This window comes from Equus asinus, chromosome 21 (genome assembly GCF_041296235.1).
Source record: "Equus asinus isolate D_3611 breed Donkey chromosome 21, EquAss-T2T_v2, whole genome shotgun sequence".
In the NCBI taxonomy this organism is placed as follows: domain Eukaryota; kingdom Metazoa; phylum Chordata; class Mammalia; order Perissodactyla; family Equidae; genus Equus; species Equus asinus.
The window spans coordinates 49,340,795-49,350,809 of NC_091810.1; positions in this window are offsets into that span (position 1 = coordinate 49,340,795).

Sequence of the window (10,015 nt, forward strand, 5' to 3'; positions counted from 1 at the left end):
AATCTAGACCTGCACTCACCAGGGCTGGGCTGTCCCACTCACACTAGGCCTTCCCAAATTCCCAATAGTACCTGCTGCCCCCCTACCTTCTGCCCATCCAGATGGGTCTGCCTGCCAACTTGTGGGCCTCTGGGAGATTTTGAGGCTCTGGGCTCTCATTCATACACACACCCATCAACACATCTTCTGTTTTTGTTTTTTCATTTATCAGCTATATCAGTCATTCGCCCTACTTGCTGAGCACCTACTATGTACCAGGCCTTGGGCTAAGCATAGCACAAGTCCAAATCATGCCATACTTATGGGTCCTGCCTGAATCTCACGTCCTCCCAACTTTCAACTGCCCACTCAGTGCAGCCCTCCCAACTGGTTCATCTTGAAACTGAATCTCTCTTCCACTCATTTAGAGCTTCTGGTAAACTGCCCGGTGTGGCTGCCTAGGCAGAGCCTGGCCTTGTTAGTCACTTCTTGCTACTTCCTGCTGACAAGCAGCAACTTTGAACTCACAGTAGGAGATGAAGAAAGAACTGCTATCTACCCTAGGACCCAGGAAGCCTTTAACAAAGTGACCTGGCTGAATCCTCACCAGGGTGTGTTGGTTGTGTTTCTTGCCATTTTGTTCAGAGTGCTTATCTCTACTAGACATTATATTTAAACTGATTTATTTGTCTTTTCTCCTCCACTAGAGTGAAAACCCTATGAAGGCAGAGAGTGAACAAAAGTTCACCCCTGCATGCCTATGTGAAAAAAGTGCTCAGTAAATATTTGTTAAATAAAATTGATAGAGCTGAGACCACATTCTACATACAACGTGGTATCCTTCTGCCAGAGTTGAACTCCTGTATGGCCACTCATCAGCTGTACGGCCCTGGGCAAGTTATTCAGCCTTTCTACTCAGTTTGTCTCACCTGTAATATGAGAATGATTGTGACTTCTACCTTGAAGGGGAGGAGGTTGAGTGAAGAAAAAGTGTAAAGAGAACAGTGCCTGGCACATAGAAAATGCTGAATAAGTGTTAGTGGTTATTATGATTGTTACTATTATTACCCAGCTTTGTTCATTCAACATTGCTAGGAGCTTTTCCTACCTGGATCAGAAACTTGATTGCTATTGGAAACTCACTATGCCATTGGATCAAGATGCCATTCATTCAGTACAAATTTATACATACTTACTCTGAGGGCAGGAGTTCTTACTGTGAGGGCTGTGGGCAGCTTTGAGTTTCTGAATCCCCAAACATTATGAGCAATTTGTGTGTGTGTGTGTGTGTGTGCACATAGCACAATCTTGGAGAAGGTTGGCTTTCATCAGCATCTCAAAAGACCCAGACCCAACAAAAGTTAAGGAGGACAGGGCAGAAAGCTGGCTTGTAGGAGAGTCTTTCAGTCAGCCATTTCCAGAGTTCAGGTGTGGACCATGTGAAAGGGAGGCTGGCATGGTCTCCTTGTTTTTGATTATTGATGGGATTCTCGATACGATAGTTGCCTTGGTAATACTAGGAGATATTGTTTGAGAAATACCTTTGGAAAGTTGAGGGTCCAAGGCTCAGGTAAGGAATATCATTCCAGGCACCCAGAGTCCACCTCCTGCCTATGCCGGCCCCATCAGCCTGACTCCCCTTGGGTGGGTGACTCTCCGTTTCCCAGCAGATGGCACTGCTGTCCTGACTATGCCTGAGACGGGCCAGCCAGGAGACAGAGTTCTCAGAAGGGCTGGGACCAATCCCAGGAGACAGTGCCATCCCATTCATTTATGGATTCAACAAACACAAATTGAACACCTATATATGCCAGGCAGGCTGTTCTAGGTGCTGAAGATTTGGCCAGGAACAAGACAGACCAAGCCCTGCTTTTACAGGGTTTACATTTTAGAGCTATGCTGTCAAATATGGTAGCCACTAGCCAAACACGACTATTGATCACCTGAAATATGACCAATCTGAATTGAAAAGTGCTGTAAGAGTAAAATATACATCTGACGTCAAAGATTCAGTAAAAAATAATTTAAACTATCTAATTAACATTTTAAATATTGATTTTATGTTGAAATGATTATATTTTGTATATTTTGGGTTAAATAAAATATCTTAAAAATAATTTAACCCATTTCTTTTACTTTTTTAACACGACTACTAGGAATTTAAAAATTACATATGAGGCTCACATTTGTGGCTTGCGTTATACTTCTATTGGACAGTGCTTCCAGAGAGTGGATCAGACAACATATAAACAAATGTATGATGTCAGGGGAGAGATATTAGGGCTGAGAAGTGACAGAAATGAGAATGAACAAACAGGTGGAAATAAACCTGTGAGGTTGGGGACAACGTGGAGGCCAGTGTGGCCAGAGTAGGGGAGTAAGAAGTGTAAGAGAGGAGTTAGGAGAGGATGGCCAGAGGTGCGGTTTAAAAGGATTATTGCTGTATGACCATTTTGGGAAGAAGTTTGGCATTATTGATTAAATTTAAGGGTATGCATTCTCCCAAAGCCATGATCTGGCAATTTGACTTCCATAAATAAATCCTAGAGCAGCAGGTCTCAAAGTTTTTAGTCTCAGAACCAGATTACACTCTTAAAATTACTGAGGACTTGCGGCCAGCCCAGTGGCGCAGTGGTTAAGTTCACACGTTCCACTTTGTCAGCCCGGGGTTTGCCGGTTCAGATCCCAGGTGCAGACATTGGCACTGCTTGGCAAGCCATGATGTGGTAGGCATCCCACATATAAAATAGAGGAAGATGGGCACGGATGTTAGCTCCGGACCAGTCTGCCTCAGCAAAAAGAGGAAGATTGGCAGCAGTTAGCTCAGGGCTAATCTTCCTCAAAAAAAAAAAATAAAATAAATAAATAAATAAAATAACACTAAGGGCTGGCTGGTGGCATAGGGGTTAAGTTCGTGCTATCTGTTTAGGCGGCCCGGGGTTCACCGATTTGGATCCGAGGTGCAGACCTGCACACCCCTTATCAAGCCAGGCTGTGGCAGGCATCCCATGTATAAAGCAGAGGAAATGGGCACAGATGTTAGCTCAGGGCCAGTCTTCCTCAGCAAAAAGAGGAGGATTGCTAGCGAGATGTTAGCTCAGGGCTAATCTTCCTCAAAAGAAAAGAAAAAAATAAAGAACCCTAGTAAAGGTAACTTCATAGGTAAATATAAAAACCATATCATTGTACTTTGCATTTGGTTTGTAACTTCTTTCTTCTGTATGATTTAAAAGGAAAATGCATAGTATCTTTTTGGATGTCTCCTCAGGCAAAAAATTTCAAAAAGCAAAAAATAAACAAATGGCACTACATCAAGTTAAAGAGCTGTTGCACCGCAAAGGAAACCATCAACAAAACAAAAAGACAACCTATCAAATGGGAGAAGATATTTGCAAATCATATATCTGATAAGGGGCTAGTATCCAAAATATAAAGAACTCATACAACTCAACAACAAAAAACAAACAACTTGATTAAAAAATGGGCAGAGGATCTAGATGGACAGTTTTCCAAAGAAGACATACAGATGGACAACAGGTACACGAAAAGATGTTCAAATTCAGTAATTATTAGGGAAACGCAAATCAAAACCACAGTGAGATATCATCTCACACCCTTTAGAATGGCTATTATCAAACAGACACAAAATAACAAATATTGGAGAGGATGTGGAGAAAAGGAAACCCTGTACACGATGGGGAGGTAATTGGTGCAGCCACTATGGAAAACAGTATGGAGACTCCTCAAAAAATTAAGAATAGAACTACCATATGATCCAGCTAGTCTGCTTCTAGGTATTTATTCGAAGAATACAAAAACACTAATTCAAAAAGATATATGCACCCCTATGTTCATTGTAGCATTATTTACAATAGCCAAGATACAGAAAAACCCTAAGTGCCCACTGAAGGATGAATGGATGAAGACGATGTGGTATATATAGATAGACAATTAGACACATAGATAGATAGACAGATAGATAGATAGAAAGATACACACACACACACACACACACACAATAGAATACTACTCAGCCACAAAAAAAATGAAATCTTGTCACTTGCAACAACAAGGACAGATCTTGAGAATTTTATGTTAAGTGAAACAAGTCATGCAGAGAAAGACAAACACCATATGATTTCACTCATATGTGGAACATTCAAAAAACAAAATAAATGAACAAACAAAACAAAACAAAAACAAACACATAGATACAGAGAACAGATTGGTGGTTAGCAGAGGGGAAGGTGGGTCGGGGAAGGTGAAATGGGTAAAGGGTGTCAATTATATGGTAACAAACGGAAATTAGATTTTGGTGTGGTGAGCATGCTGTAGTGTACTCAGAAGTCAAAATTTAATGTTGTACACGTGAAACATATAATGTTGTAAACCAATGTTAGCTCAATAAAAAAATAAATAAAAGGAAAATACATAAAACAACAATTTTAAATCTATGTTAATAGTCATAAAATGTATAAAGATGAAATTTGTGACAATAACAATGCAGAGGGGAAGGAATAGAGACGTATAGGACCAGAATGCTTGTAAACTATTGAAATTAAGTTGGCATTATTCAAACTAGCTTGTTATAAATTTAAGGTGTCAGTTGTAATCCCCAAATTAGCCACTGAAAATATAGTTTAAAATTTACAAAAAAAAGAAAGAAGTGAATCAAAGTGGTACACTGCAAAAAATCAACTAAATACAAACAAAAAGGCAGAAATGGAGGAATTGAGGAACGAAAATCATAAAATATACAGAAAACAAATAGCTAAATGTGACAAGTAAATCCTTATCAGTAATCACATTAAATGTAAATAGATTAAACTTTCCTATTAAAAGACAGATTGGCAGATTGGATTAAAAAAAAAAACAAGATCTATCTATATGCTATCTATAAGAGACTCACTTTATTTATTTATTTATTTATTATTTTTTTGAGGAAGATTAGCCCTGGGCTAACATCTGCTGCCAATCCTACTCTTTTTGCTGAGGAAGACTGGCCCTGAGCTAACATCCGTCACATCTTCCTCTACTTTATATGTGGGATGTCGGCCACAGCATGGCTTGCTAAGCGGCTCCATGTCTGCACCTGGGATCCGAACCAGTGAACCCTGGGCTGCTGAAGCAGAATGTGTGATCTTAACCGCTGTGCCACAGGGCCGGCCCCAAGACTCACTTTAGATGAAAGGACACAAACAGGCTGAAAGTAAAAGGGTGGAAAAATATATTGCATGCAAACAGTAACCAAAAGAGAGCTGGGTGGCTATATTATTGTAAGACAAAATAGACTTAAATCAAAACAGATTACAAGAGACAAAGGAGAAAATATATTAATAAAAGGTACAATACAGCAATAAGATATAACAATTACAAATATACACATTTAACAACAGAGCCCCAAAATTTATGAAGCAAAAATTCACAGAATTGAAAGGAGAAATAGAATGCTACAATAACAGTTCAATACTCCACTTTCAGTAATGGATAGAATAACCAGATAAGATCAATAAGGAAATGGAGGACTTGAACAACACTGTAAAGTGAATAGACCTAACAGACGTGTACAGAACACCTACCCAACGACAGCAGAATACACATTCTTCTCAACTGCACATAGAACATTCTCTAGGATAGGCCATATATTAGTTACAAAACAAATCATAAGAAATTTTGAGAATGAAATCATACAAAACATCTTTTCTGATCACAATGGAATGAAAGTAGAAATGAAAAAAAGAAGGAAAACAAAAAAAAAATCACAAATATGTGGAAATTTAAAAACACTCTGTTGGGGGCTGGGCCTGTGATGTAGTAGTTAAGTTTGCGTGCTCTGCTTCAGCAGCGGGGGGTTCACAGATTCAGATCCTGGGCACAGAGCTACACATCGCTCATCAGACCATGCTGTGGTGGCATCCCACATACACAAAAAGAGGAAAACTGGCAACAAATGTTAGCTTAGGGCCAATGGCAACCTTCCTCACCAAAAAAACAAAACAAAAAAATCCCATAGGGGTCAGCCAGGTGGTGCAGTGGTTGGGTTCCCACATTCTGCTTTGACGGCCCAGGGTTCTCTGGTTTGGATCCCGGCTGCAGGCATGGCACTGCTTGGCACACCATGCTGTGGCAGGCGTCCCACATATAAAATAGAGGAAGATGGGCATGGCTGCTAGCTCAGGGCCAGTCTTCCTCAGCAAAAAAGAGGATTGGCAGCAGATGTTAGGTCAGGGCTAATCTTCCTCAAAACAAACAAACAAAAAAACGCCCCACCACTCTGTGATGGTTAATTTTTTGTGTCAACTTGACTGTACCACAGGATATCTAGATATTTAACCAAGCATTATTCAGAGTGTGTGTCTGTGAGGGTGTTTCTGTGTGAGATTAACATTTGAATAGACTGAATAGAGCACATTGCCCTCCCTAATATGCATGGGCCTCATCCAACCAATTGAAGACTTAATAGAACAAAAAAGCAGAGTAAGAGGAAACTCCTCTCGCCTGAATGCTTGAGCTGGAACATTGGTCTTTTCTAGCCTTTGGACTGTACTGAAACATCAGCTCTTCTTGGAGCTAGAGCCTGCCAGGTTTTGGACAGGAAATTACATCATCAACTCTCCTGGTTCTCAGGCCCTCAGACTTGAAGTAGAACTACTCATTGGCTGTCCTGAGTTTCCACCTTGCCAACTGCAGATCTTGGGAGTTTTCCTCCATAGTTGCATGAGGCAATTCCTTATACTCTCTTTCTCTCTCTCTCAATATATATAGAACATGCTCAATATTTCTTCTACTTTCTGGACCATACAGAATATTAAGTTCAAGGTTTTTTTTTTTGAGGAAGATTAGCCCTGAGCTAATTACTGCCAATCCTCCTCTTTGCTGAGGAATACTGGCCCTGAGCTCATATCTGTGCCTATCTTCCTCTACTTTATACGTGGGATGCCTATCACAGTATGGTGTGCCAAGCGGTGCCAAGCGGTGCCATGTCCGCACCAGGGATCTGAACCAGCAAACCCCGGGCTGCTGAGAAGTGGAACGTGCAAACTTAACTACTGCGTCACTGGGCCGGCCTCTATATTAAGTTCAAATTTTAATGGCTTTGTCTGCTAATTCTATCATCTGTTATTTCTGGGTCTGTTTCTATTGCTTGATTTTTCTCTTCATTATATTTTTCTGCTTCTTCACATTTCTGGTAATTTATAATTGGATGTGAGACATGGCAAATTTTACCTTTTTGGTAAATATTGTATTCCTATAAATATTGACCTTTGTTCTGGGATACATTTAAACATTTTGATCATTTTGAGGCTTGATTTTAAGCTTTATTAGTGGAATCAGAGCAGATTTTAGTCCAGGGCAAATTTTTATCCACAACTGAAGTAACACATTTCTAATTTCTCTATACAATGTCCCATGAATTAGGAGCTTTTTTACCATGCCAGGCAGGAATACAAACTATTTCTGGCTCTGAGTAAGATTTGGTGATTGTTATCTTTTAATCCTTTTGGGTAGTTCTTTCCTTGGCCACGGGTAGTTTCCTCACATAAATGTGCTGATTATTAATAAGTTGAAGCCTCAAGGGGAACCCCCTGGAGTCATCTCTCAGTGCAGCTCTGTTCTCTGTAGCCTCTAGCCGTCTTCGCCTTTCCAAACTTCCGGTTTTGTCTCTTCAACTCAGGGAGTGTGACAAACTCCACGTGGGTTCCCCCTCATTGCACTTGGAAACTCTTCAGACAGTAAACTGTGATAATCATTGAACTCATTTTGTTTTGTTTCTCCTCTCTCAGGGATCACTGTCCTATGCAGCCTGATGTACAGTGTCTGAAAACGGTTGTTTCATATGTTTTGCTGGGTTGTTTAGTTGAGTCAACTGGGAGGGTAAATATTTTCCCAGTTACTCTGGCTGGAAGTGTAAGTTCCTAAAATTGAACAATAATTTGTTCATTTGGAATGTATTTGAGCACCCGCTGTGCCCAGCATGATGCTAGGAGATGTGGGATACAAACAGACAGACTAAATCCCTGCTCTCCTACCCTACATAGCCCAGTGTGGGAGACAGGCTTTGAGGAACGATTACAATAAGATGTAGAGAGCCTCTGACAATGTACAGTGATCTGGCTTAGTCCAGGAGAACAAGAAAAGACTCCCTGAAAAATTAAAATCTAAACTAAGAACTGAAGGGTGGAAAGGTGGCAGGTGGAGTAGAAGTGACCTAAGAGTGTCATGGGCAGCGAGTAGCCTGTGTGCAGACTGGAAGGAGAGAGATGGCAACATGTGGGAGGAACTAGAGTGAATGTGTCAGGGTTGGGGGAGCAGGCAGGTTTTGAGCAGCCTGTGGGCAGAGCCCATCCATGTCCTGGACTCATGGACTTATTAAGAGCTTTTAGATTTGATCCTCAGGCAGAGGGATTCCATGAAAATTTCACACTAAAAAGGTCATCTTGCTACAGTGTGGCTAATGGTCTGGAGGGGCTGGAGTGAAGGTGGTTGTCCACTAGAGAGATATGAGAGGAGACTCATCTGCAGTGAGGAGCCACACAGGTCTGTATCTGCTGTGACTATGCTCTCAGAGTTAAGCCCTGAAGACCAGAGCCTGTTTAGATCCTCCCGATTCCTAGGGAGCCTACAGTCCTTTGGGATTTGGGGAAGCCTCTGCTCTAGCATGGGGTGGGCTCCCTGAAGGGGAAATTCTCAGGAACCTGGAGGGACCCAGGCACTGAATCATTAGTCTGAGTCAAAATGGAGATGGCAATGGCCAGTCCAGGACACCCAAGGTTACAAATTGTTTTCCCCTGAAAACAGCCAATGAGGAGACAGGGAATGTTTTCTGTCACTAGAAATTTCCAGGCCTGGGCTGGGAAGGCACAACTCCTCCGGGCTGTTGTTCCTTAAGCTGGCCTGGAATCCTGTTTTGTTTTGTTTTGTTGAGGAAGATTGTATCTGAGCTAACATCTGTGACAATCTTCCTGTATTTTTTTTTTTTAAAGATTTTATTTTTTCCTTTTTCTCCCCAAAGCCCCCCGGTACATAGTTGTATATTCTTCATTGTGGGTCCTTCTAGTTGTGGCATGTGAGACGCTGCCTCAGCGTGGTCTGATGAGCAGTGCCATGTCCGCGCCCAGGATTCGAACCAACGAAACTCTGGGCCGCCTGCAGCGGAGCGCGCGAACTTAACCACTCGGCCACGGGGCCAGCCCCCCTCTATTTTTTTTTTTTAAAGGTTTTATTTTTTTCCTTTTTCTCCCCAAAGCCCCCGGGTACATAGTTGTATATTCTTCGTTGTGAGTCCTTCTAGTTGTGGCATTGTGGGACGCTGCCTCAGTGTGGTTTGATGAGCAGTGCCATGTCTGCGCCCAGGATTCGAACCAACGAAACACTGGGCCGCCTGCAGTGGAGGGCGCGAACTTAACCACTCGGCCACGAGGCCAGCTCAAGCAGAGTGTGTGAACTTAACCACTACGCCACCAGGCCAGGCCCTGGAATCCTGATTTTGTGTCTATTTGACGCCCCACTATGAGAGCCCTATGGGCTACAATGAGCCTGTGTTTCTGGGGCCCCTCAACACAGAGAAGGCATAGGTCACCAAAGCTGACGATTGCGTGGCGGGTTCTGACCTAGGAGGTGGGAGCCCCCAAAAATGTCCTGGTTCCAGCTCTACTCCATACTGCTTTCTTGGCTTGGGAAATCACTGGACCACTTCTTATTTTTTTAAAGATTTTATTTTTCCTTATTCTCCCCAAAGCCCCCCCGGTACATAGTTGTGTATTTTTAGTTGTGGGTCCTTCTAGTTGTGGCATGTGGGATGCCACCCCAGCATGGCCCGATGAGTGGTGCCATGTCCGCGCCCAGGATCCCAACCGGTGAAACCCTGGGCTGCTGAAGGGGAGTGCGCGAACTTAACCACTTGGCCATGGGGCTGGTCCCTGGACCACTTCTTTGTTATCTATAAAACAACCTTGGGGGCTGGCCTGGTGGCGCAGTGGTTAAGTTTGCACATTCTGCTTCTCAGAGGCCCAGGGTTCGCCGGTTCGGATCTCGG